The 12,118-nt window shown below is 35.1% G+C and overlaps 1 protein-coding gene across 2 annotated transcripts in view; it reads left to right on the forward strand.

Moving 5' to 3' along the window:
• The first annotated feature begins 6,395 nt into the window (after window positions 1–6,395).
• The window catches only part of FBXO15 (F-box protein 15), a 113,157-nt gene continuing 107,434 nt past the window's right edge, over window positions 6,396–12,118 (forward strand). For both annotated transcript variants that reach the window (XM_074273931.1, XM_074273927.1), the window contains exon 1: window positions 6,396–6,517. The gene's annotated coding sequence lies outside the window, so the exon portion shown is untranslated. The remainder of the gene's footprint in view (window positions 6,518–12,118) is intronic.

Consider the following 12,118-nt stretch of genomic DNA (forward strand, 5'->3'; position numbering starts at 1 on the left):
GGGAATTACCTTTTTGGACCACAGCATAAGCATGTTTCTGTTGCAATGCAGCTATTAATTGTTCAGGGAGTAAGGAGGGAGTTGTGAAGGGACAGCCTTATATATTGGGCTCTTGGGAGCTCCCTGGAAGAAAAGTAAAAAAAGCAAAAAAAAAAAAAAAAAAGTCAGAAGATCCCAGAATAGTCTTTGGATTCCTTTTAAAGGTTGGTGCAAAGGTTGTCACTTCTTCCCAACATTCATGTTCTCCCCAAAGATCTCTCAAGGATGGGAGATAACCACTTCAACTTGGGAGCAGCCCCATAAGTGAAACCCATTCTTTAATAGGTACCAAAGATATGCCCATACTCTTTGTAGCCGGAGTTTTCAGTTGCTTATGTATGCCATGAACTCCTTTGGCAATCTGGTGAAACCTGGGTTCTTTCTGAGAATGGTTTTAATTACACAAAGTAAGATACATAGGACTACCAAAGAAAGCAATTTTCTTGACATAGTTATCAGAAAACTAAAACAAAACTAAACAAAAAAAGTTCACAACCCAGGGATAAGGACCATGAATCTATAGGAAAAATATTATTGAAAGTTTTATCCAAAAAAATTCTCCCTTGATAAGTTCATCAAATTGGTAACTTACATTAAAAAAGTTTTCTCAATATACTTTAACAAACCTTGATTAATTAGGGATAAAGACACAAAAAATCTATCAAATAACCAACATTTATTGGTTTATTTATTAAACAGCTGCTATGTGTCAGGCACTGGGGACATAAAAATAAAAGGGAACAGTACCTGTTCTTTAAAGATCTTACATTTTATTGAAAAAGATAACATGTATAAGGATGAAAACATACACAGACAGAATATATACAAAATAAAAACAAGGTCTTTGTTACAGGAGAAATACAATCAATTCTCAGCTTTCTCTAGGGTAATATTCCTAGAACAACAGTCAAAACCATGAATATTAATATATAGAACCTTTGGGAAATGAGGGGTTAGGTTCTTGTGACCACCAAAAACTATAATATTTTGCTGAAAATATACTTCTATGCATGCAACTCCTTATAACAAAATATTATTTCTGATAATATGTACTTTTCCTAATACAATAATCACAAAGTAACCCATAAAATGCAACACACAAAATAAAATCGGTGCAAAACATTTTTTCTCACTAGTAATTCCTTAGAATTCTATGTTAACCTGTGTTAACATAACATCTTAATTTAAAAAACAAACAAACCTATGATTTCAGGCAATGTTCACTTTTCATAATACATGAAATCTACAGTACTATAAATACTATACAGGAAATAAAAATTTTAAACTAAACTATTTTTACTTGAATCTTACCTTGCACTGTATCAGATGAGCATGTGAAGGTATTGTACTATAAAGCTTCTTAAACTTTTCCCACTTGTGACTCTTTTTATCCAAGAAATTTTCATACAACTCTGGATATATAGGGATATAAAATAGGGATAAAAATCAAATGTTTATTGATGATAAATCATAATTTTTTGATTTCCATCCACACATTCAGTTATGTTACCCTATATGGAGTTGGGACTCACAGTTTAAGAAGCTTTGTTGGACTATATACTATACTTTTATAAACCTCTACATTGACTGTCCTCTGAAAATCTAGGGAAAGGTTACTTTCAGAAGACTCAGAGACTGGTAAGGTCTCAACATCACCTCCATCACTTTGTCTTTCAAAGTTGATAGAGAGTGTTGGGGACTGAAGGACACACCAGATTGAAATAATTTATCAGCAACATCTATTTTATGTGCCTTGGGTATGGGAATACCTCAAAGTATGGGGATAGAGGAAAGGTGAGTTGATATTTAACTTTGAGGTTACTATTGATGGGATCCGCAAATATGCATGGTTGTCGATGTAAAAGTAAAAAAGACCATGAGGTCTGGACAGCAGCCTAATGGGCAGAATATTCCAGTATTCAAGGCCTGAAAGAGATCTGAGTCTGGCCATCCCAAGGGATCCCTTACCTAGTGCAGGACTAGGTACTATCTGGCAGCTTTGTTGCTTATTACCCAGTCTGAGTCACAGACCTGGAACAGAGAGGAGAGGTCATGGAGGAATGATTGCTAGCTATCTCTAGTGATATCCCAACTGCATACTGAATTAGAAATAAGTCTGAGATGCAAACAGTGGATAGGTATCACAAATCCAGGAGCAGATACTGATTTCTAGCCTACAATCCACAGAAAAAGCCGTTGGTGGGAATGATCAAGGAGAAGTCTCAGAATTAAAAGTGAGCCTATTGTTAATTGTTTTGAATCTACAAAGCCTCCCAGTAGACCATCTGAAGTCCAGCAGCAGTCCATTGAAACTCCCAACTAAGTTCAAGCTGACAGGTCAAACCTGGGTCAGGAACTTTTTGAAATCTAGTCAGGAGGACAGTGAGCCGACTTCTTCACCCAGGATCATATTACTTTGAAAGTATTGCAAACTTATAAGTGGTCACCCTGTGCTGCAAAAAGAGCAGAATGATATAAAAAGACAGAAGCACAGTTCAGACATTCCTCCTAAAAATGTGCAGAGTCTGACATAAACATCAGATAATCCAAAGTCAGGAAGTAAGCTGGAACTATAAACTAACAATAACAAAAAGAATCCTCCATAAAGAGTTATTGTGGTGACAGGGAAGGAAGCTCAAGCCAGAAACACAAAAAAAGAGAATGAGTTGAAAACATAGCAAAAACTTTAGAACAAAATGCAGCATGGAAACAAATTCAAAATTCCTAGAAGAATTAAATAAAACAAGAGTTTAAAATGATGACTTAAAAAAAAATTTAAAAACCACAGAATGTGACCCATATTTCCAACCTCCTATTGGCTGATCACACACACATTGACATACAGATACCTACACACACAGACAAGACAGATGCAGACACAGACACTCATACACAGAGACACACATACACGCACATCATGCTATATGATACCTAAGGAGAAGCTGTCCCCATTTTGGAGATCATTATTTTATCTTCAGCTTTAGGACTTATTAACCTATTGTGGGAGAATAACTTTTCTGTATGTTAGCTTTCCCATGAATGAAAGTAGGTTTTAGCATTTGGGCCACCTCTTTTCACATAAATATCACTTCAGAAAAATGATTTCAGGTTAGAAGTCCTCTGTGGATCAATACTAGAGCTCTCGATTCCTCATCTACAGGGGACTGAAGGAACCATAGGACACCCATTAGAATTAACCCACAAGTGAAACCTGGGTCAATGTTATTTTTTTAAATCTTCAAAATATCTGTGATGCTTTGTCTTCATTTCTATTGATCTTCAATTGTTAGTGACTAGTAACAGGGCAGCTTTAAGTGTTTCTGCTCAGGACTTTGTCATGTGTTTATTGATCCAGAAACAATGTACTAACACTGAGGAACTCAATATTTAAAAGTATCCCATTGAGAAAGCTTTTTGTAAAGCAAAGATCCTTTTGTAGTATACATAATTACCTAGATGTATCATTTCTGTAAATTCTTTGAGCTTTCAGTTTCTTAAAATTGAACCTGGTGCATCAAACTTCCATGTCTTGTCATCATACATTAGGATCTCATTTTTTAAAATTTTATTTATTTTTAATACACATTGCTATATGAATTCTGTTGGGAGAAAAAAATCAGAGAAAAAGAGAAAAACCATGGAAAAGATAAAAAACCAGAAAAAATAACTGAGCATAGCATGTGTTGATTCAAATCAGTCTCCATAATTCTGTTTCTGTATGCAGATGACATTTTCTGTCCAAAGTCTATTGGGATTGCCTTGGGTCACCGAACCACTGAGAAGAATCAAGTTTTTCATAGTTGATTATCACACATTCTTGTTATTACTATGTACAACGTATTCCTGGTTCTGCTTGTTTTGCTCAGAATCTGCATGTAAATCTTTTCAGATCTTTCTAAAATCAGCTTTTTCATTATTTTTTATAGAACAATAATACTCCATTATCTTCATATACCACAACTTGTCCAACCATTCCTGAATTGATGGGCATCTATTCATTTTCTAGTTCTTTGCTGCCACAAAAAGAGCTGCTACCAACATTTTTTGCACAGGTGGGTCCTTTTCCCTCCTTTATGATTGCATCTTCTTAATAGTATTTTATTTCCCTTCAATTACATAGAAAAACAATTTTTAAATTCTCTTCCTCTCTCTTTCCTTTCCCTACTCCTTGAGAAAGCAAGCAATCTGATAGAGATTATACATGTTGCAATCATGTAAACTATTTCCATATTATTCATTTGTGGAAGCAAATTAGAACAAAGTGAGAGAGACAAAAACAGATATGGGGGGAGGATACAGAGAGAGAGACATCTGCTTTATCTGCAATCAGACTCTTTTAATGCTTTCTCTGGTGATAGATTGCATTTTTCATCATCAGTTCTTTGGGATTATCTTGCATTCTAGCTAAATCATTCATAGTTGTTCATGGAATAATGTTGCTCTTATTGTGTACAATGTTCCCCTGGTCCTATTCACTTCACTCTCTATTAGTTAATAGAGTTTTTTTTAAAATCATACTACTTATCATTTCTTATAGCACAATAATATTCCATTTCAATCATACACCACAACTTTTTCAGCCATTCTCTAATTGATAGATATCCCTAAAATTCCAATTCTTTGTCTCCGTGGATATCTTTAAGAGATTTTCAAATGACTGTCCTCTCATTTTAACTGCTTCTGTGTTCTTTGTAGTAACAATAGTAGTCCAGTAGCAATAGCAGTTGCCACAAGTTTAGAAATAAAGTAAAACACAGTCCAGCAAGGAATTTTTTAGGGGCAAGGGGAAAGAAGAAGAGAGGGGAAAAAAGGCCATAGAGAGATAGAAATTCTGGTAGCAAAACCTGGTAAGGAGTCTTATGTGTCTCCCTTGCCCTTTGCTTTTATGGAACTTAAAGACACCTTTTGAGTTTGACTTGGATCCCTTCAAAATTGTTCAAAAATAAAAAAGGAGAAGAAAGATGAGATCTTCAAGAAGTGATCTGGATGAGGGATGAGAAAGGCAGAGTCAGAGAGACAGGCAGAAAGAGAAATAGAAAGGGAGGGACAAAGAGTGACACAGACAGAAAGAGATATAAAGCTTGGTTATTTTGCCAGAGCAAGGTGGCTCAGAACTGTAGAATAGAGTTGTTGATTCATTGTACAACTTTTCAAGGCAGGGAGAGAATATTTATACCACCTTCTACCTCAAGGCAATGAGTTAAAATCTATGATGGATAATATACGGCATTAGCCTTTTGGTTAAAACTACTTATAAAGAAAGTATAAAGGAGGTAGCTCCATCTCTGATTAAATTAAGAAATTTTCTAAACATCCTGATCATGTGTGCAAAGTGGGGTATAAGGGCATTCAAGGAGGACTAGTACTTCTTGGTTAGAGGGCCTGCTGAGCCTTTTTTTTTTCAGGATTTTCAGGATTTTTCAGGATTTCAAGATTTCTCATCCACTTTTAGTGTCTACCCTCCAAGAATGCATGCACACTGCTACCACATCCTGGTAAATGTTTTGGCAAATGGACTAAACCAAGCTGAAGGTAACCAACAGGCCACAAACTCATGGGTGAGTTAGGGGAGTGTCAACTGGATCCAGCATGAAGAGTTGGACATGACTTAGCAATAGCAACAATAACATAAATATCAATAAATGCTTTTGTTTTGAGTTGTGTCCCCTGGATGGCTATTGGAAGTAAACACATTGTTGGGGACTCATGACTTATGTTTTTATGAAAGTGGAACCATAGAATACTTCATTAGAATTTTGGCAATTTGAATATATATATAAAGAAATATTGAGGGCATCAGTCACTTATAGAAATATTATTGGAAAATATCAACTATCTGAATGGCTTGTACAGCAGGATGGCATCTTTCATTATCTTTGAGGAGACTTGGGAAACTCAAAAAATCAACATAGTATCTCTTTTGGGCATCATATGATACTATATGCTCATATTTGGATGAATCACACTTGCTGATTGAATAATAGTTTAGAGTTTCAAAAAATGGGAAAAAAGATATAGGATAATTTCACAGTAGAAGACTTGTTTGAGAGAGGTCAGCTTCTGGTTTATGGCCTCAATTTAGTAAAATACTTATAGAAACAAGCAATGGTATAACTCCCAAGTTCATTGTCAAGATTTTTAACAAGGTTTATAGAGCTCTGCAAAAAATAAAATCTCATTGTGCTGCATTCAAGATAGTGGGCCAACTAAAAGCCATTCCATACCAAATAGCTGGAAGAATGGAGGATTTCTCCTTTCTAAAAATAATCCCAGAGAATGATTATGGCCTCACAAAGACCATCTATTATGATCTATTAAGATCATTACCATCTATTGACCAGAGCCTCACCTGTCCCAGACAGTCGACCATCTGACTAGCTAACATTCCTGCAAGTTCACTACCTGTTCCTTCTAATCTCTTACTTTTTCCTTCCATGGCAGGCCAGGTAGGAGGGTCATACAGGCACAGAAATCCTGGGTGAGCATCTTTGGCTTAATTTATGGATTGGTTTTTAATTAAACACATTTTTATCAAATTTTACAATTTCCTCATGAATTACATTGTTGTTGAATTGTATGACCATGAGAAGCTACTTTCTAATGTCATCAATAAATGTTATCACCATGTCAGTGCTGTATAAATGCTGAACAATGGCTTAGCAACTTAGACTCTAAATAGTCACAATCTGGGAGAGATGATATAGATGCCAAGAAAGATAATTGAGTTCCACACAAAAATTCTTTGTCTTTTGATCTCTTGCCTCTACCACTGATTACTTAGGTTCTTATTCTGAACTCTGTCTGACATAAATTAATAAGTATATTAGTTGGTAGCTAATTAGTTCTGATGAGGTCATTTATAGTTAAAAATCCTTGTGGGAGTCATTTAGCTGCACTGAAAACTGTGGTTACATACAAATAACACTCTTTATCCTAGCACCACTCCTTGAAATTATATGCTACCAGTCTCATAAGGATAGTGTGACTGGTTCAGTGTAAGCACCACTACTGACAGAAATAACTAAAAATGAATGTTAGTGATGGTGAATCAACATCTTTATTGTATATAAAGATAAAATATATATAATTTATTCCTAAATGCTTGATCCTGGAATAGGTCCTAGAGTAAATATGGCTGAATTAATTCATAGAATCAGAAAATCAGAAACTCAGAAATAAATCTGGCATTTTATTCAACTCAGTGTCATTTACTATCTAATGTTTAACTAGAAGGCCCAGTCCAAATCTCACAAGCTGTTAAAAAGGAGCTTTCCTTGCATATTAATTGTAGGGCCTTGTATTGTGTTTTGCACATAATAGGAATTTATCAAGTATTTGCAGATTGGATGTTATTATGAGAAATTAGATCAAACACAAGATTTATGTTATTTGGGGTATTATTGAATATATGAAAATCAGATGCCTATATCAAAATAGATTTGCTGTTGGACTTTGAAAAGGTCTCTTTGTGTAGATATCAATAAATAAAGTTCTATGTGTAACTAAAGTTTTTGCAGACTTACATTTATAGGTAGGTTGCTCAGTGAATAGGGCATTGGGCCTGAAATCAGGAAGACCTGAGTAAAAATCTGGCCTTAGATCTTAATAAGTGTATGCACCTAGACAAGTCACTTAAACTCTGTCTGCCTTAATCCACTGGAGAAGTAAATGACAAATCAATCCAGTATCTTTAACAAAAAAATCCCATGGACAATATGGTCCCTTGAGCCATGAAGATTCTAACACAACCACCACCATATGGAAATTTGTTCAATCTTATAATTCTTTGCTTAAGCAAATTCTAAAACTGTAAAAAGGTAAAGTAAGTGTGCTTCTTGGTACATCTATGATGCACATGAACAAGAGGTCAACTACCTCTTCTGGTTTTTTACTATTTGAAGAATTGAATTCCAATATGCATTCATAAAGTTTCTACTGTATATGTGCAAGTTGATTGACTGCAGAGAGCTGTACTGGACACATGGAGATTTGTATAATGTGATTCCTTTTTTTCATAGAGTACAAATGTTAAAGAAAAAAAATTAATCCTTATAATATATTCCATGTTTTAGGCTCAGGCCTGCCAGAAACAATTTTATTTAGTGTATAGTATTTCTTAATATTTCCAGACAAACTAAAAGGAGGTTTATAAAATATGTTTCCAACACTCCTTGTGCTTGGGTTTTGTATTTGAAATCCATCTACTTTGCAATTTTGTGAAATTTCACTAGTGAATGTTTATGAAGTGCTAAACATTGTTATGAGCCCACACTGACATTGACAAATATTATATTTTAGAATTCAATAAATCTAATAAATCCTGATAAGGTCTATTATATTTACAAGGTATTTAACTAGGATTTGGTCATACAAAGATGAAAATGACAAAATGGCTATCCTCAGGAAGTTTATCTTCTCCTGGGGATGGAGATGGTGGAGGCAAATAGGGTATACAGAAATAAGAAGAGATAAAAGGAACATGCTCCAGGAAAATGTAAGGCGAGAGTGAATACTTTCAGCTAGTGAATCAGAGAAAGCTGTACTAAAGAGATATCACTAAAGCTGCCTTGAAATAAGAGTGTCTACCAGGAGAAAATGAATAAGGCATGAATTTCAGGCATGAAGAATGTTGCCTGTGTAAAGGCATATGCATGGCCCTGAGAGCAGCCAGGCCATGTCTGGGGAACTTCTAGTAGTCCATCATGTCTGAAACTGGAGGTAATTATATAAAATAAGTCTGTGAAGAAATCCTGAATGCACAATTCTGCAAACCCTATTAGAGTTAGAGCACTTCCATTTGGGGTGAATATTCCTACTCTAACATATATGAAAAAAAAGGATACAGAGAATAGAGCTGAAAAGGCATAGATGACTTAATATTCATGTGAAATCACTCAGTATTTAGGAGAGTCTTTCTATGCCAGTTATAATCAAAGTCATAGGCAGAATCAGATCAAGATTTCAATACATATAAAAAAAATCAGATTATAATCTGACAAAGAACTAGAGACCCATAGTGGAATACTGATTAGAATAGCAAATTTAAAATTGCTCCTATATTTCTGTAGGGGTTGAAGCATTGATGAAGAGCTATTGGGAATGCAAAATAATTGTGGGAGATTGATGGTAGAAAATAAGATGACTTCCTTTTTACCTAGACCTAAGAAGCTGCCAACCTAAGGGGTTCCTGGGGTGGCCAGTAAGTAGGAAGGGGACAGTTGGGTGAGAACAAATAAAGGGAGATATTAGAGTTCCCTTCAATGCCATGTCATCTATACTGTCTACACTATCTATATGTTTATACTATATATTTATACATCTATACTATACCATTATAGTTGTCATCTATACTGTCTATACATCATCAATGTCAATGGCATGTCTCCTATACTGTCTTTCCCCCTCTAAATGACTGGCTTTTCTTCCAGGATTGTTACAAGTTCCTTACATAGTAGATATTTATTTTTGTTTGTCTTTTATTTTTTGAAGAGAGCCAATGACATCAGAGGCAATATCTTGACAGGTTGTGAATTCAATTTAAGTGGGGCTGAATTGCACAAAGTTGTCAGCCTCACTTTCTCTTCCAATCACTGAATTCCAGTGGCAAGATAAAAGTCAAAACAACTGATGATGGCTCAGGATGCAGCAAATGACCTTGGCAAGCTCTAAGTGCTCCACAGCACCTGCTTCAGATGTTGGGACAAATCGTTCCCATCAGCCCATTCCATCCTTGGGGTAGATATCGCCTTAACAGGTTCAAGACCTGTCAGTTTGCCCTCAACTTGGTTTAGGCAGTGTATCTAATGTACATGCTACAGCTTCTTGGACTCCTTGGTGGAGTTGAGTGACAGGGGAATACCAAAGGTAGATGACAAACCCTGAAAAGATGTTACAATTAAAAAATTCCAAAAGACATAGTTTCTGGGTAATTTAATAATTTTTAAAATAAGGCCACCATGTTCATTAATAAAAGGATGGTTATTTGTCCATCCTCTCTTAGACCAAAAACTATTACTGGCGGTGGGCTCACAGTTTATAAATCCTTTGAAGAATAGGTGTTTCTGAGGGCTGGCAATCAATTCTGATTGGTTAATCACTTATGAGAAAATGGATATTACAATGGGAGTCTGGGTTATAGTATTGTGAGGGTCTTGGGGTATGTGACTAGGATTACCCAAGTCTTGGTTCAAAATACATCAATTTCCATATCATTTGTCTGACAACAGGGAGAATCAATACTTGCCACACCTCTCTGAACACACACAATGAATAGGAATGTACTCAATTGCCCAAACATAGAATTTTTTATTGTATGATTAGATATATGATTACTGTATGATCTAGGTAAATTTTGCCTAAAATTTCCTATACTAGTTGGTTTCTGGATGAGGAAATAGAAAATGGGAAAAAATTGGTCCTAATACAATAATTAGTTATTAATGCAAGAGAGAAATATTCATTTCCTACCAAGAGCTTGACAAACCCTCATACTAAAGTTGCTAGTGTTGCTTGAAAACCCTATAAAGCCCTAGGACTTCATAAATAATTTTTGGTTGATCAATCAAGAGAGAGAATTCATTTAATATACTTTGTAATCCTTAAAATAGCTCAAAACTACAGCTAATATTGTTGTTATGGTTTCTGGGATCAGGGGCTGACCCTGATGCAAATTTTAAGAATGGGCAAAGTCTGTCTTTGGCACCTTCCCACCTTCCTTGGATCACATGCCTTTCACTGTCTACTATACTCTTCCAAGTTCTCTCATACTTTTATAGTACCTAAGACTCTCAATGTGGCAACCTGCCTGGGTCTGTCTTATCCTTATGGAGTAGCCCATATGTTCAAATTACTTTCCTCTAAACACCCCTAATCAAAACTCTCATTTCTTTAATGCAAGTGATCTCAACTGGGAGGAAAGCAATTGAATTGAACTGTTATACCAGGATAGCTTAGTATTCCTTAGCACATTGCAAAACCTCCTGGAAGAAATTTGTAATCACTTGAAAGAAGTTTGATCTATTCATTTGCATAAGAAAGATCAAATGGATGTAGAATGTCTGTTAAGCCAGAACTTAACTTGCATTTGGATAGACAAATTATAGAGTTTGTCCTTCATTATATCCATCTGCCATAGGAGTACAGAGGGACAGTGAATTGGCTTTAGACTTGAAACGAAGGAGTAAAGCAGGTTGAATTTCCTTCAGGAAAAGACAGAGCTTCTTTATTGACCTCAAATTTTCTTTGAAAACAAAAACTTGTCTTTTTAAACTTCAACATCCTACTGGTGTTTCTCCATGGCAGTGAGACAGAATGCATATGTCTGCAAAAAAAGAAAAATAAAAATCACCAAAAGAAGCAAAAGAGAGGTTCCTGGTAGATGTAAACTCTAGGTTTTGAGCTTGGGGCTTCAGGAATCATTGTCATTGTCATTGTTGTATGTCTCGATATATATGTAGATATTTATCTAGATTGTTCCAGCCCTAATAAAAAGGACTTAAATTGAAAAAATGTGGAATGAAAAATTGTATATATGTGTGTATATATGTACATATAACTAGATTTCATAAAGAGTAGCTATAATAAGAATAGCATTAGAAACTTTCAAAACTTCATAAGAAACAAAATCCAAGAAGGAATCAAAGGAAAAAGCATCCTAGCACAAGGAAGCAAAAAATGTCAGATATATCACTGAAAGTTGGTGATATGAGATCCATAGTTGGAATATCCTCTGGAAGTATATAATAGAGAAGTAATATAGGAATATCAGTTATCTGGACATTTGAAGAAAATTTCTCTCTGTTATAAACAAGAACAAGTTATAATTTTAGATTGTATTTAATGATAATTCTATCTTTCCAAAGATGGAAGAATAAACATAGGGAAATTCTATACTAAATTTGATTACCATGAATAAGGAAGAAAACATTTGATAGGATAGAAATGTTAAGAATGTTAGAGTAGAAGTGACATGCTCAGAATTTGTGAAGGAGAGGGAAGTTGGTCATAATTTGTCATTCATTCTAGATTATAGATGTTTTCAAAGTGTTCATAGGAAGGATAGGCAGAATCCTATGGCCTA

Source organism: Sminthopsis crassicaudata, chromosome 1 (genome assembly GCF_048593235.1).
Source record: "Sminthopsis crassicaudata isolate SCR6 chromosome 1, ASM4859323v1, whole genome shotgun sequence".
NCBI classification, from domain to species: domain Eukaryota; kingdom Metazoa; phylum Chordata; class Mammalia; order Dasyuromorphia; family Dasyuridae; genus Sminthopsis; species Sminthopsis crassicaudata.